Source organism: Macrotis lagotis, chromosome 1 (genome assembly GCF_037893015.1).
Source record: "Macrotis lagotis isolate mMagLag1 chromosome 1, bilby.v1.9.chrom.fasta, whole genome shotgun sequence".
Taxonomy (NCBI): domain Eukaryota; kingdom Metazoa; phylum Chordata; class Mammalia; order Peramelemorphia; family Peramelidae; genus Macrotis; species Macrotis lagotis.
This window is the reverse complement of record NC_133658.1, coordinates 176,914,896-176,930,377: the sequence shown is the minus strand read 5'-3', so window position 1 is coordinate 176,930,377 and position 15,482 is coordinate 176,914,896. Positions and strand designations below refer to the sequence as shown.

Below are 15,482 nucleotides of genomic sequence, written 5' to 3'. Positions count from 1 at the left end.
TGTATATGTTTATAGTAACTCAAATGAATAGTGGTGTGTTGGTGTGTTATCACTTGAATTTTATTTGTTCCCCTTTAATGAACCATTTGTAAATATTACATTGTATAAAAATGATTTGGTTAAAATGGTTTTAAATTTGCAGAATTAATCTCATAAGTAAGTTAAACATCTTGCCTTAAATTCTTTTTATGCTTAATTTGCCTGGCCAAACTTTTTTCAGATGTTTAATTTCTGAAGTTTATTTTACTAAGAAATCTAAATTGATATGCAATCTAAAATTTAATGGATTAAAGGTAATGAGTTTGTAAATATTTTCAAGAGCTAAAGGGTAAGATTCCATTTGTGCATTGGGATAGTTTCACAAACTAAAATCAACCTGTAATCAAAAAAAAAAAAAAAATAGTGGATCACCAGACACAGTCAATTGAGAGATCAGTTATTAATGGTTAGAAGAACAGTGGTGGTTGATGACTCCCTCAGGAATACTGAGGCAGAAAATGAACCAGATAAAAACACTAAAGATACATGATGTCTTCTTGGAGCATGTATCCAATATGTTATTGGGAACCTCTAAAGACTTTGTCCAAACACAATTCCCTAAGACTTGTGATGAAAAATGCCATCTGCATGCAGAGAAAGAACTATGGAGTCTGAAGACTAAAGCATAGTATTTGCACTTTTAACATGATTGTACATGTATAAACTAAATCAGATTACTCACTGTCATGGAAAGGAAGGAGAAATGAAAAGGGAGAAAAATATAAAACTCAAAATCTTACAAAAGATGAATGTTGAAAACTAACTTTACATGTAATTGGAAAAAAAGTAAAATTAAAAAAGACTTGTCAAAACAGATGACTACTCACTTTGGGTGACTGTTATGAGTACAAAGATAGTACTGCCAAAAATGGAATCTTGAGCAAGAAATTCAAGATGAAAAAAAATGAAAAATAAATCTGCAAAGTGACTAACTATAAAGAATAAAAGTCTGTGAGGATGAGATTTGAATTTCTGGACTACAATTTAAAATTTTAGAGTAACAGTGTTGGCATACACCTGATATGATCCAGAAAGAAAATTTTTCCTGATGTTTCACATAACTAAGAATACAAAAGAATAGTATGTATATTCACAAAGCAAGATGACATGGAAAAATGTTACATTGTAGGAAAAAGAAACGCCAAGTTCACAGGAGAGATTTAACTAACAGTTGATTCAGTGGGGTAAGACCTACAACCTCAAATTATCTGGCAGCAAGCAAGATAAACTAGAAGTTCCTTAACAAATTTGACTTCATGAATATGACTGAGACTTGATGGGATAAACTAATGACTAGAATAAGATTTTGTAAGGAGAAACATTTAAAAAAAGATAAGAAAAACACATGGGAGAGGGATTAGAATTCTATATTAAGATAGTCATGAGCTAGGAAAAAAATACTCCCAAAAGTCATTAATATTAAAGACTCTGAACCAGTGACACCACTACTAATACCTCCAAAAAATGGCTTGTTTGGTATTGTTTTTAAACGCTGATGATGAAACATTAACAGCCTACTGACAGAGATGTGATCAATTAGAAATATAGAATGAGACAAATTCTTGGATATGATGAATATGATTTTGTTTTGCTTCACTACAATTATTTATTACAAGAGGTTCTTATCTAGAAGAGGAAGAGACTAATTATAGAGGAAAAGAAAAAAGAATTAATGAAGCACTTAAAAGAATATACAAAAGAATAGAGAAGGTTTGGAAAGATAAATATATGAACAAGATAGTTTTGAAACTAATATGCTAGATTCATTTACATTTTTATAAGGAAACAAGATGAAAATGAAATGTGATGGTTACATATGCAAACCACTTTTTTGTTTCTTCTGTAATCTTCTATGCCCTCTCCAGGAAACCTAATCCTCCTAAGGTTACCAATGAACTGTTAACTCTTCATCCAAATGCCATTTCCTGAGCCTCATTTTTCTTGATTCTTCCCTAGCTCTTTCTGTAACATGTCTTCCTTCAAGAAATTCTCTCTTCTTCTATTTTTGCAATACTGGCCTCTCTTGATTTTCTCAGACCTTTATGATATCTCCTCAGACTTATTTGCTAGATCATCATCCATATCCTACCCTCGCCTATGGAACCATGCAATCAAGACCTCAATCATTTAACTAGCATTTACTAAGTATCAACATGGTGCAAGGTATAAGTGCTAAGAAAGACAAGAGATAGCTTCATTTCTCAAAGCATTTATATTCTAATGGGGGGACAATATGTAACAACTATGTACAAGATATAACAATCATGTATAAGCAAGAAACTAAAAGTCCTAATGTAAGGAGACCAATTTGACTTTAGGCAAAAGCATACAGATGGGATAAATTGAGCAGTCTCAAAAGGGAAAGAAATAAGATTAAGAAGGACCAGAAAATGTTTCTCACTGAAGGTAGGACTTTAATTTGGACTTGAAAGAAGTAAGGAAAGTTAAATTGTAGCGATAAGGAGGAAAAAATCCCACTCAAGGGGAACACAACCAGGGCTGGAGTTGGATAATGGAGTGTCAGGTGCAAGAAACCAAAATGAGGTCCACAGCACAGAGTATGTGGAAAGAATAAGGTTAAGACAACTATAAATATAGGAATAGGTCAGGTTATGAAGGACTTTGAAAGACAAAGAGAAGATTTTACATTTAATCCTGGAGGTAAAAGAAAGTCACTAATTTTATGAATACAGGAGCAGGGTGATATGGTCAGCCTTTCACCATTAAGTGATTAGTTTGACAATTAGTAAAGAATATATTGGAGTGGAGAAAGAAATGATCAGGGAAATCAACCAGCAGACCACTTCAATAGTTGAAACCAAGGTGGTTATAGTCAGAGGAGAGAAGAAGCCATGTGTGAGATGCTACAAAGATAGGAACAATCAAATATTTAGCACTGAAAGGGTCCTTAAAGTTCATTCAGTTCAAATTTCCTCACTTTTACAAATGAGAAATTGAGGCTGAGAGAAGCTTTGTCTAAGTTCAAAAAGTTGTATCTTGATTCCCTAATCTAGTATTCTTTCCATGGCAACATTCTGCCAATATCTAAGAATAATTCAATACAATAATGTCCTGGCAAATTTTCATTTTAGGTATTTCATCAATTCCCATGTATTTGATCATCATCTCTCTGCAGACAGTCCTACTAAATCTTCAACTTATTTCAATCTCAAATCACCTTTTACCTATCACTTAAACTATTACAACAGAATTTAATTAGTCTCCCAGGCTCAAATATCTTTCCTCTTCTAGCTACCTATATTTCTGAAGTGAAATGTATACCTATCATTTTCTTACTCAGAGAACTTCTCTTTATTGACAAACATCTCTTGGTGGTCTCAAATTTGAAATACTGTAGAAACTCCATTTGGCATTAACATTTTTTATGGGGGCAGCTAGATGGCACAGTGGATAGAGTGCCAACTCTGGAGTTAGGAGGACCTGAGTTCAAATATGGCTTCAGACACTTAATAATTACCTAGCTGTGTGACCTTGGGCAAGTCACAACCCCACTGCCTTGCAAAAAAAAAAAAAAAAAAGAAAAGAAAAATCTTTATAATGTGGCTCCACGCTCTCTGGTTAGAATGATTTCATATGATTTCCCCTTCATATCTTCTGTTCTCTAGCAAAGGTCTATTTGCTGTTGCAAGCATTTGACATTCCTTCCATCTTTTACTTACACACTTTTGCATAAGTTATCTCACTTACCTAGAATTCTCTCCCTCCTCACCTTTTACTTATGGAATCAGTAGTTGCAATGAATTTCAATACCACAGATATCTAAAAGAATCTAGCCCCATCATAATATCCCATTTGATGGTGTACCCCTCCAGTCTCTGAAATCATTTTGTATTTTTCTATTTTCTCATCCTCCCAACAATTCCTTAGATATTTCATTTGTGTCTCTAGTCCCTGAATCAAGTATATGAATTGACATTCAGTAGAATCTTAGCTTGTTGAACTCAAATCATGGTTCCACTGTATACCATTCTGGAGTATTGTATTCCATTTTAGATGTCACAGCTTAGGAAGAATGCAGTACTGATAAACTGGAGAGTATCCAAAAGAGAACAATTTCAAACAGTATGGTGAAGAGTCATAAATTCATTCTCTAGATAAAGAATCCAAGGATTTTTAGGCTGAGAAAAAGAAGGCTTAAGGGAACGTGACATCTATCTTCATATATTTGAAAAATTGAAATTCTTCAAGTTACTAATTACTTACTGCCAGAGGCATCATACTATCAAGAAAGAAATTACTATTCAAAATTTTTCAATCAAAAATTCTTATCTGTTTTATTCATGCTCTTCCTCCCCCTTGCCTCCCTCCTACCATGAAACTGGAAAAAGAATATGCTATTTTTCAAAGATAACTCAACCTTTATCAAATTATCTCTGACATTTTATGATGTTCAAGGTCATAAATTCCACTTTCCAGATTCTTATTCCAAGAAACTCACACCCAGTCAGTAAATACCCACATTCATTCAAAAACAAATATTTATTTCAACTAATATTTTAAAATAATTTTAATACCAGTATTTATTCCAAATTGATCAATAGAAAGTTGTGGACAATTATTTGAAATAAAACAAAACAATTAACATTACAAATAAAGAAATTATCAAAGCAGCTTTTGTAAAGGGTCCACTAAAATACTGCATTTTTTAAAATGGGACATAATGCTAAGCATACATTATATGCAGAATTCTAAGTTAATCTCCCTAAATATGAAATTGTGCTTTCTTATTTCCAAGTAAAAAGAGAAAAAGTAAGATACTAGCACATTTAAAAGTTTCTAAACATAAATGTTTCTAGAAGTTTATAAAAGATGAATACCTAAATTTGGGGAAGGCAAAATATAGGTATCCCAGGGATAAGGATCCCAGGGAAAGTATGTAGCATTTATAAATTGGGTACTACAAAATGGTCAGGAAGAGAACTAAAAAGTTCACCAGCCACCACTAAAACTGAAATGTCAAGATCAAAGGAAAATGGATAAACCAAAAGACAATGAGAAAACAAAATTCACCCAAAGGATTCAGAAAGCTTTTGGTAGACAATGTCAAAGATCTAGAGATACTCCTGATGTGCAACAAACTTTACCATGTTAAGATTGTTTACAATGTTTCCTATGTGAATAATAAAATAATTGTGAAAAGAACCATCCAGCTAAGCATTAAGATCACCAGTCCAAAAATTCCTATGCATATTTAAATTTGTGTTAAATAAAACTTCAAATTACAAATATATGTGCCTATATATATACACATATGTATCATATACATGCATGTAATACATGGTATTTTAACCAGACTCACTAACTGAAATATAGGCTAGAATAAAAGACCAGATATGTCAATTTTCTATTAAATGCAACTCTTCCACCAAGCTACTGATGATTGGCATTCAAACTCTAGCAATATTAATTAGTCAATTTTATTTGAGTTTTCAAATAGTAGTATTAAATATTTACAGTTTCGGTACAAGGGATCAGAGTCGTTGTGTGTGTGTGTGTGTGTGTGTGTGTGTGTGTGTGTGTGTGTGTGTGTGTGTGTGTGTGTGTGTGTGTGTATATATATATATATATATATATATATATATACTGAAAGGACATTAGAGACTTGCATTCCAAACCCCTCATTATAGAAATAAGAAAATTAAAACCCAAAGAGGGCCTTAAAATTCAAATGAATATCAGAAGTCTAATCCAACCTTTTCATATGAAGTTCAGGTAGCATGTGTAAATGTCACAAGTAGAATGTGATATAAAGTTCTGGTTCAGATAACTTGTAATTTTTGACAATAGGTTCATTTCAGAGGTCCTTTACAGTAACTTTTTTTAAATCATCACTGTCTGATAATATAAAAACATTCTATATTTCCCTAGGTATTACTGTAAAAATTTCCCACAAACAAATGGCAGCTTATTTATCCTTAAAAGTTTTTGGTTCCTCATTGTACACAATAACACAAACATTGTGTGATGATCGATTGATTTAGTTGTTCTCAGCAATACAATGATCCAAGATAATTCCAAAGGAATCATGCCAAAAGATGCTATCCACATCCAGAAAATGGAATATGAAAACAGATCAAGGCACACTATTTTCACTTTTGTTTTTTTCTTTCTTGTGTTTTTTCCCTTTTTGTAATGATTTAATATATCAAAATGACTAATATAAAAATATAACTAATACAATCATCTATATCAGATTGCTTGCTATCTTTGGGGAAAGGAAGAGAAGAGAGAGAGAGAGAGAAATTTGAAATTCAGAATCTTGTAAAAATGAATGTTGAAAATTATCTTTGCTTCTTTTCTGCCTTTCTATTAAATGACTTAAATCTGTGCAATTTGGTATAATCTGCTACTCTGAAAACTTATTTTATGAAAAAGTACAACACAGAGGAATGTACTAGCCTTTACCTATATAACTTATATTCCAAAATTTCATGTATAAATTAAACTCTGGGCTTATATAGGTTTCTCCTTATTTAAATAAATTGCTATCATAAGTAAATTAGAGGAGCCTAGGAAAATGTACCTATCGGATCTATGGTTAAAGGAAGAGTTTGTAACCAAATAAGAGTTGAGAAGATTATGGGAAATGAAATGGATAATTTTGATCACATAAAATTAAAAATAGCTTGCACACATGTGTTGTGCATGCACACACACATACATACACACATAACATAATCAGTCAGAATTAGAGGGAAAATAGGGAAATTTTTTCAGTTTCCTCTAATAAAAATGTCATTTTTAACATATAAGGAAATGATCCACATTGATAAAAATGAAAGCCATTCCCCAATTCATAAATGATCAAAGGATATGAACAGAGTTTTCAGAAGAAATCATGTCTATAGGCACATGAAAAAAATGCACTAAATCACTATTGTTCATAGAAATACAAATTAAAATAACTCTGGAGATATTATCTCACATCTATTGAGATGGCTTATATGATTGTAAAGAAAAATGAAAAATGCTGGAAGGGATGTTAAAAATGGGATATTAATGATTGCTGATGGAGCTGTGGACTGGTCCAACCCATTATAAAGAACAATTTGGAATTATGCTCAAAGGACTATAAAACCACACATACTCTTTGATTCAGCAGTATTACCACTAAGTCCCATTCCCAAAGAGATTAAAAAAGGGGGCAGGGGATGATCTATTTATACAAAAATGTTTAGAGCAGTTCTTCCTGTGGTGGCAGAGAATTGGAAATTGCGGAGACAATCATCAAAAATGTGCTATAAGAAATGACAAGCAAAATAACCTGGAAAGACTTAAATGAATAGATACAAAGTGATATAAGCATAACCAGGAGGCTATTGTACACAGTAGCAGCAATAGTGGATGATAATGTTTTATCCCTCATTTTTGAAGAATACCACAACATCAGGGAGGTGATGCCATGACAAGCACATGAATTGGATTTCAGTGAGAGGGTACAGTGCTAAGTCACCAGCCTCACTTTCTCCTCCAGAATTATCTGAGTTCAGTGGCCAGATATGAATCAGGATGACTGGAGATGGCCCTGGATGCAGGAGCAATCAAGGTTAAGTTATTTGCCCAAGGTCATACAGCTAGTAAATGTCAAGAGAATGGATTCAATCTCCTGTCCTCCTGATTCCAAGGCTAGTGTTCTATATATATTGTGCCATGTAGCTGCTAATCAACTGTGAATAACTTAGCTATTTTCAGCAATACAATGATACTAGATAATTTCAAAAACCTCTTGGTGAAAAATGCTATCCACTTCCAGAGAAAGAACTGATGAGTCTGAATGCAGAGTAAAGAATATTTTTTTTCAAAGCCATTCCCCAATTGACAAATGGTCAAAGGATATGCAAAGGCAATTTACAGATGAGGAGATCAAAGCAATCCATAGCCATATGAAAAAATGCTCTAAATCATTAATTATTAGAGAAATGCAAATTAAAGCTTCGCTGAGGTACCACCTCACACCTCTCAGATTGGCCAGTATGACCAGGAAGGATAATGATCATTGTTGGAAGGGATGTGGGAAATCTGGGACACTATTACACTGTTGGTGGAGCTATGAACTCATCCAACCCTTCTGGAGAGCTATTTGGAACTATGCCCAAAGGGCAACAAAAATGAGCATACCCTTTGATCCAGCAATACCACTCCTGGGTCTATACCCTGAAGAGATGATGAAAAAGGGTAAAAACATCACTTGTACAAAAATATTCATAGCAGCCCTGTTTGTGGTGGCAAAGAACTGGAAATCAAGTAAATGTCCTTCAATTGGGGAATGGCTTAGCAAATTGTGATATATGTATGTCAGGGAATGCTATTGTTCTATTAGAAACCAGGAGGGACTGGAATTCAGGGAAGCCTGAAGGGATTTGCATGAACTGATGCTGAGATGAGCAGAACCAGAAAAACACTGTACACCCTAACATGGGGGTGATGTTCAACCTTGATGAACTTACTCATTCCATCAGTGCAACAACCAGGGACAATTTGGGGCTGTCTGCAATGGAGAATACCATCTGTATCCAGATAAAGAACCCTAGAGTTTGAACAAAGTTCAAGGACTATTCCCTTTAATTAAGGAAAAAAACCAGATATCTTATTGTCTGATCTTGTTATGTCTTATACTTTTTTTCTTCCTTAAGGATGTGATTTCTCTCTCATCACACTGAATTTGGATCAATGTACAACATGGAAACAATGTAAAGACTGACAAATTGCTTTCTGAGGGGGGGGAGTAAGATGGGGGGAAAATTGTAAAACTCAAAATAAATAAAATCTTTAATTAAAAAAAAAGTTATCCATTCATGGTTACAGGCTCTTTGAGGCAAAACTTGAACACTTCTTTGACTTCAAGGCCAACCTGCTATATCCAGTGGGTCATCTTGCCTCTTATTCCAATCTTCCTATCACTTTGATCCTCTCAAATAAATTAAAATTAAATAAAATGAAAAAATCTTCAAATGAACTCTTTAGTGAATAAAAAATCAAACTGTAATTCTGCCATTTAAAGACCTCTAATATGAAACCTGCTCCCTTCGTGGCTACTATTTCTAATAAGTTTCTTCAATGAAATTTATAGTTACACCTTTTGTCAAGCTATGTTACCCATTGTGCAAAAAAGATACCTTGTATTTTTGTCCAACTCTACCCTCCTATCTCACAATAGCCAATTCTAATTATTCTTTGAAGTCTACTTAAATTTAATTTGACAAACATTTATTAATCGCTTCTTGAATATGACACTATGCCCAGAGCTGAGTATATGAAAACACAAAAGTGAAATTAAATTAAACGGATATTTAATACTTTTATTTTTGTTCGGTTTTTTTTTGGGGGGGGGGGCTTTTTATGTGTTGTCTTCCCCAATCCGGGACGGTTAAGAGGCACAAATAGACTTAACTGGCCTCAAACACTTACTAGCTTGTGTGACCATGGACAAGTCACTTAATCCTGTGTACCTCAGTTTCCTCATCTGTAAAATGAATTGGGGAAGGAAATAACGCATCTCTCCAGTATCTTTGGTAAGAAAACCCTAGAAGGGATCTCCAAGAGGCAGAGTAGTCAGAACGACAATTTCCCCCTTCAAGCGCGAGCGCTCCTTTTACATCAGGGACGCGTTTGGATGTATCCAATACAAAAGTGCTCAGTTCAAGAAAGGACTAAATAAATGTATATCGATCGTCTGCTAGTACTTAACACTCCGGCTTCCGAGGAGAAAAGGCAAATAGTCACCTCCGTTTCTATCCTTGAGGCCACAAAAGGAAATACGCGAGGAAGGAGGGAATAATTCGATTCAAATGTGTTATTCAGCACATTCGTGCGTGGAGCACGGCTCTAAGGCCGCAGAAACAGCAACCTGCCATCGCGCTGCCGTGGGGAGGGAAGAGACGGAGTGCCGAGTCGCGACCCGCGCAGGGGCCCCGGAGCCCGCGTCCGCCGGGCCCGCACCCGGCTGCCGCAGACGCCGAGCGATCTCGGGAGGAGGGCCGAAGGGGACAAAGGCTCAGAGGGACCGCGGGGGCAGCAGAGGCGGGGCGAGGCCCGGGGGCGCCTCCGCAGGCGCTGACAGCTGAACCGAACCGCCAAGGTGGGGGAAGAGGGCGCGGGGTGGGGGGCCCGGGGCTAGAAGCGGGGGGCGGGCGGAGGAGGCGCCCCGAACCCCGGCAGAGGGACGCGATCCGGGGAAGGGTCCGCTGGCGGAGGCCGCCGCACGGCAGCCCGGGGCAGAGCCGCCCGAGCTCCCCACGAGGCCGGCCCGGGGCACCCACAGAGGACTCACCCGCAGCGGCAGGGCCCGCGCAGCGCCGGAACCAGTCACTCGCCCGTTGCCAGGGTGAGGAAAGCGCGTCGAGGGTCGTGATGCGTTCCTATTGGGCCCGGGCGCCGTCACGTGGCCGGAAGCCGGCGCCCCGGGCGCGGGACCGGCGCGGCGGGCCGCCTGCTGGCCTCCGCCTGGTCCGGCCGCGCAGGTGCGCCCTAGCGCGCCTGCGCCCGGGGCCCGGTGGAGCGGGGGGGGGGGGGGCGGGGGGGGGGCGCGGTGACCCCCGTGCCCCCAGCTGCCTGGCGGACGGGGCCCTCTCCCATGGCCCCGCCCGCCTCTCCCGGTACTTGTGCGCTGATACATTTGTATCCCGCAAGGGGCCAGACTGCGTCTCCGCAGGTGTCTGTCTCGGCTCGCCCTGGACGGGGCCGGCCCAGAGCCCAGGCAGCCGGCCCTTCGGCGCGGCCTCCGCGTGCCGGGCCGGGCCAGGCACTGGGGCCCAGCGCCAATGGCTGCACAGAGCGGGATGTTACCGGGAGGACAGAGGGGAAGCAACCTTACAGCAAAAATGTTAGGATTAAGGAAAGCAGGGAGAGCAGAATCTTAACTGAGACTTTGGCGGTGGAAAGTGGTCCGAGAGGTGGTCGCTTCGGGCCTAGACTGTATGTTATATATACTCTTCTATCCGAAAAATTACAAGGTCAAACGTTGACACCTTCATTTTTGCATTTAAAACCTTTCACAGACTGTCTTCCACTTTTCCAGTCTTTTTTTAAAGCTTTACCCTTTTTTCTCTTTCACATGCATCCTATCCGGTGATGATCCTACCCTACCTACTTCCTTGCTATCTTCTCACATAATGTGTTCCTCCAGATACTGGATATTTTTAACTAGCTGTGTTTAGACTGTGTTAGACTACAATCTGTCCTTATTGGTTTCTTGGCTTCCCTAAAGTCTCAGTTAAAATCTTAATTGCCTTATGTCCCTTAAATGTTAGAGTCCTCCCTCTACTGATTAGCTCCAATTTTTTCTCTGTGTTGGTATCTGATTATTATGCAAGGCTGTTTTCACATTTTCTTCTCCATTAGAATGTGAGCCCCTTGAGAGCAGGGACTATCTTTTGTCTTTTTTTTTTCTGTATTCTTTGCTGACCATCACTAAAAAGAAATATAAATCTCCCCATTGTGTTAACCCATCTCTAGATGGCACCACCAGCCCAGAGGGGAAAGATTCACATGCTTGGTGAAGCTCTTTAGCACAACAAAGATCCTGAGGTGGGAGGAGACTTCCTAACCTACTGGAATTTTTGATAAGGAACCCTCTGGTCTCAAGTATACCAGACATAAAACTCATCCCTGAGTTGAGGGCACTTGATGGACAAGTCTGAAGCAACTTTTTCAGATCTTACTTCTGATAGTGAAATTGTTTAAGTATCTCTCTCCAAAACTCTATTTTTGAGGTCCAGTTTCTTGCCAAGTCCCCAGGCACATCTGCATAATCAACAAGCTTAGAGAAATTTAATAAACATGTTTATTTACCTAATTTCTTGAGACCAAACCTGGAGATTTAAGTTTCTCCCTTATTAGGACAAACTGGAAGTTAACACCATGTTTAATTTAATTCTTTATTAAGGCCAGACTCATGGAGGTCATCACCCTACAACTTAGAACAGGACCTGACATCTAAGTAGGAAGTTATTAAATGCTAGTTTACTAATCAAAATCCTTCATTTTACAGATGAGAAATGGAGAGAGATTGTGATTTTGCTGAAGTTGGTTAGTAACAGAATCAAGATTTTGACCTAGATCCTCTGACTCCAAATGTGAAAATTCCCATTGCACTACTCTTCCTATATCATTCAGCAAAAATTAAGGGCTCACTAGGTGCCAGACACTGTTAGGCTCAGTTACAAAGACATAAATAAATTACCCTCATGTTTATATTCCATAGGGGAACTATAAGTACTTTTATTTAAATGATTTGGGGGAGTGGGGAGGAAGGAAAATAGCAGAAGCAGGTGGGAGATAAGACAAGTCCTAATCTAAAAGTTGACATTTTTGCCAAGCTTTGAAAGAAAAGAATTTAAAAGTGAAAAAAAGTTTAAATCTGTTCTCTATCACCTTTGACAAGTCACTTAATCTTTCTCAGCCTCAATTTCCTTATCTGGGTGGGGATTTTTATAGTACCTTTTCAGTTCTAGATCTGTGATCCTATAAATAAATGAAATATTTACAGAATAGTCATATATAATTTAATGCAATAAATTCATCTAAATTTGTTTCCTAGTCCGCACCCTACCCCAGTTGAAGCCTAATTTTTCACATTTTACTGTATGGCTCTGAACTATCAAAGCCAGGGGTGGCTAGGTGGCACAGTGGATAAAGCACTGGCCCTGGAGTCAGGAGTAGCTGGGTTCAAATCTGGTCTCAGACACTTAATAATTACCTAGCTGTGTGGCCTTGGGCAAGCCACTTAACCCCATTTGCCTTGCAAAACCCTAAAAAAAAATAATAAAAAAATAAATGAACTATCAAAGCCACCATACACAGGAGCATACTGAAAGCATACACATTAATTTTAGTATTTTGCTACAAATATACGTCTGATATTGAGACAATAAATCTACCCTGTAAAAATATTTGCCTGTAATTAACCTTTATTTTATTCAAATGGCTTTTCACCATTTATTCATTAAACCCCAACCATGTGAAGGAACTGTGTTGAGAATAAAAAAATTTGAAATCACATGATATTAGCCCTGAAACTACATAAGCTTATCTAGCATTGCCTAAAAGAAGCATAGCAAAAGGCAAAATGATAGTAAATGCCAAAAATCGAACCACAATAATCAGACCTAGCATTTAATATTATCTCATTTTATCCTTACAACAAGCCTGGAAGATAGGAGCTATTGTCTTTTACCCAGGATCATACAGCTAAGAAAACATCTAAGCCAGAGCACAACTCAGATCTTCCTGATTCTAGGTCCAGTGTTCCATCCACAGTATCACATACCTAAGAAAAATCTGAGAGGAGAGAGAAACCAATTTCAATTAGAGAAGGAGAATCTTGAAAGTTTTCATGGAGGAGTATTTGAGCTGGACCTTGAAGAAAGGTAAAATTCATCATACTGAGTTTTGGAAGGAGAATATTCCAGGCATGGGAGAGAAGAATATAAAGCACTAATAGTCCAATTTGACCAGCACAAAGAAAGGAGTGAAATTGGGCTAAAAAGGAATGGAAGGAATCTTAAATGTCAAATTAAGTATGGAGTTTGTATGGAAAAAAATAACTAGTAAAGAGTTGTCTCTAAGATAAAAATTCTTTAAACTAAACTAATTATTTAAACTAAAAATAAAATATTAAATTTGGGCCCAAAATCAAACAGAGTAGACTGAATTGTCTTTGAAAAATGTAATTTAAAAGTTTAAAAATTTTTTAAATTTAATTTTGAAATTAATTTTAAATTTAAATTTTAAAAATTACAGAGAAAGAGAGAGCTCAAAGGGGCAGCACTTCTTATTAAATACCCTTCTAATGATAGGTAGAACAGAGGGTGGCACTTGAGGAGTGAATGGTCTCACATCTTGGCCCAGGTAACCTTCCTGTCCCAAGGTGCTCAACCCCCAAGTTCAACATGTCATTTTCTGTCATGCCAGCATCTAGGCCATAGTTAAGTGAAAGGGAAAATGGGGAAAGATACAAAACAACAAGGTCAAGGAGCGGCAGGATAGTCACCTCAGAGGCAAACAACCCTCCACAAAATACCAAGATTTTAACATCATTAAAGCTACATTCATAATTCTCTACATTATTTCCCTACATCACAATGACCTATCTTTTTAATATCAAATTTCTTCCTGAAATGTTGTATAACTTCAAGTCATGAAACATTACAATACTATATGAAGAATTGAAGTTAAAAGGCAAAAGAGAAGGAACTTGCTAACAACCAAAGACTACAATTAATCAGCATTTGTTAAGGGCCAACTAAATACCAAGCTGGGATACTGTGTAACAAAGACAAAAACAAACTAGTCCTTCAGGAGTTTACATTCTGCTGGAGAGGGAAAACATCAGATATCCATACATTCTAGTGAAACTACCAAGGATCATAACAGGTTTAGCCTTGTGGTCTCATGGACCATATTACAAGTCCCAATTCACAGTAATTCTACCCTTGCATATGTAATTATGAAACTTGAATGACTCATGATTATGCACCCAATTAAAGAATGGAATTTCTCTTAACACTGGGCTGAGAGAAGTTGGAAGTCCATCACTTCTCTCTCAAAAAGGTCATCTTTCCTATGTTCCTCTCAGAGTTGTTCAGTGTCCTCCTGCCAACAAAGGAATACCTCCCACCCCATGTCCACTGTACCATGTCATTTCCTTGTTACAATCTTACATAGCTCCCTCTCTTTCAGGGCTGGAAAATTTCCATTGTCTTTTTTAGTGACTTAGGATCCCTCTTAAGACAGCCATTCGTAGTCTTGATGAAACTGTTACATAAGCTGATACAAAATATAAAAAAAAAGTAATTTTTAGTGATGGTATAAACACTAACAAGATCAGGAGTTACTTAATATCTATAACCATTTGAAAAATAGTTATGTATCTTCAAGAAACTTAGTCCCCCAAAAGATGTAATTTCTATTTATGGATTTGCAGACAATTCCTCTATCTTTCTGGTACCACAATTGCTTAGTAAGAGCCATTTTATTGCTGCTGCTTAGGTGGTCCATCAGTGTTGACGAATGGCTGACCCACGTCATTTTTCCAGCCCTAGGTATACTGGTTAATATCTTTGGCACAACTTCTTAAAACTATTGATAATATATTGTAGTCTATGCCTAAAATATATTTCTGTCACCTAATAGCTTTCCAACAGACCATATTTTGACAGTTACAAAATTGGGAACAAAGTATATAGATATAATACCAAACTGTGTTTATTGTTTCCTAATTGAGAAAAATCATTTGACTGTGTAAAATAAAGCATAGAATTAAATACTTTACTTAATATACTTCCCATGAATCTATTAATATCATGCAAATGCAAGACATATATGTCATAATATTGGTGCATTACCCTTGTGGTAATGTATGTTCACATAGGTCTGTCTAGAAGTATTTTGTCTGGAGGCATATCCTCCACCCAAGGATACCT

General features: G+C 37.2%; 1 protein-coding gene across 3 annotated transcripts in view; it reads right to left on the bottom strand.

Annotated features, from left to right (window-relative positions):
- Positions 1–10,385, bottom strand: part of TASP1 (taspase 1) — a 304,860-nt gene extending 294,475 nt beyond the window's left edge. For all 3 annotated transcript variants that reach the window (XM_074209426.1, XM_074209427.1, XM_074209433.1), the window contains exon 1: positions 10,331–10,385. The gene's annotated coding sequence lies outside the window, so the exon portion shown is untranslated. The remainder of the gene's footprint in view (positions 1–10,330) is intronic.
- Between the last annotated feature and the right edge of the window lie 5,097 nt (positions 10,386–15,482).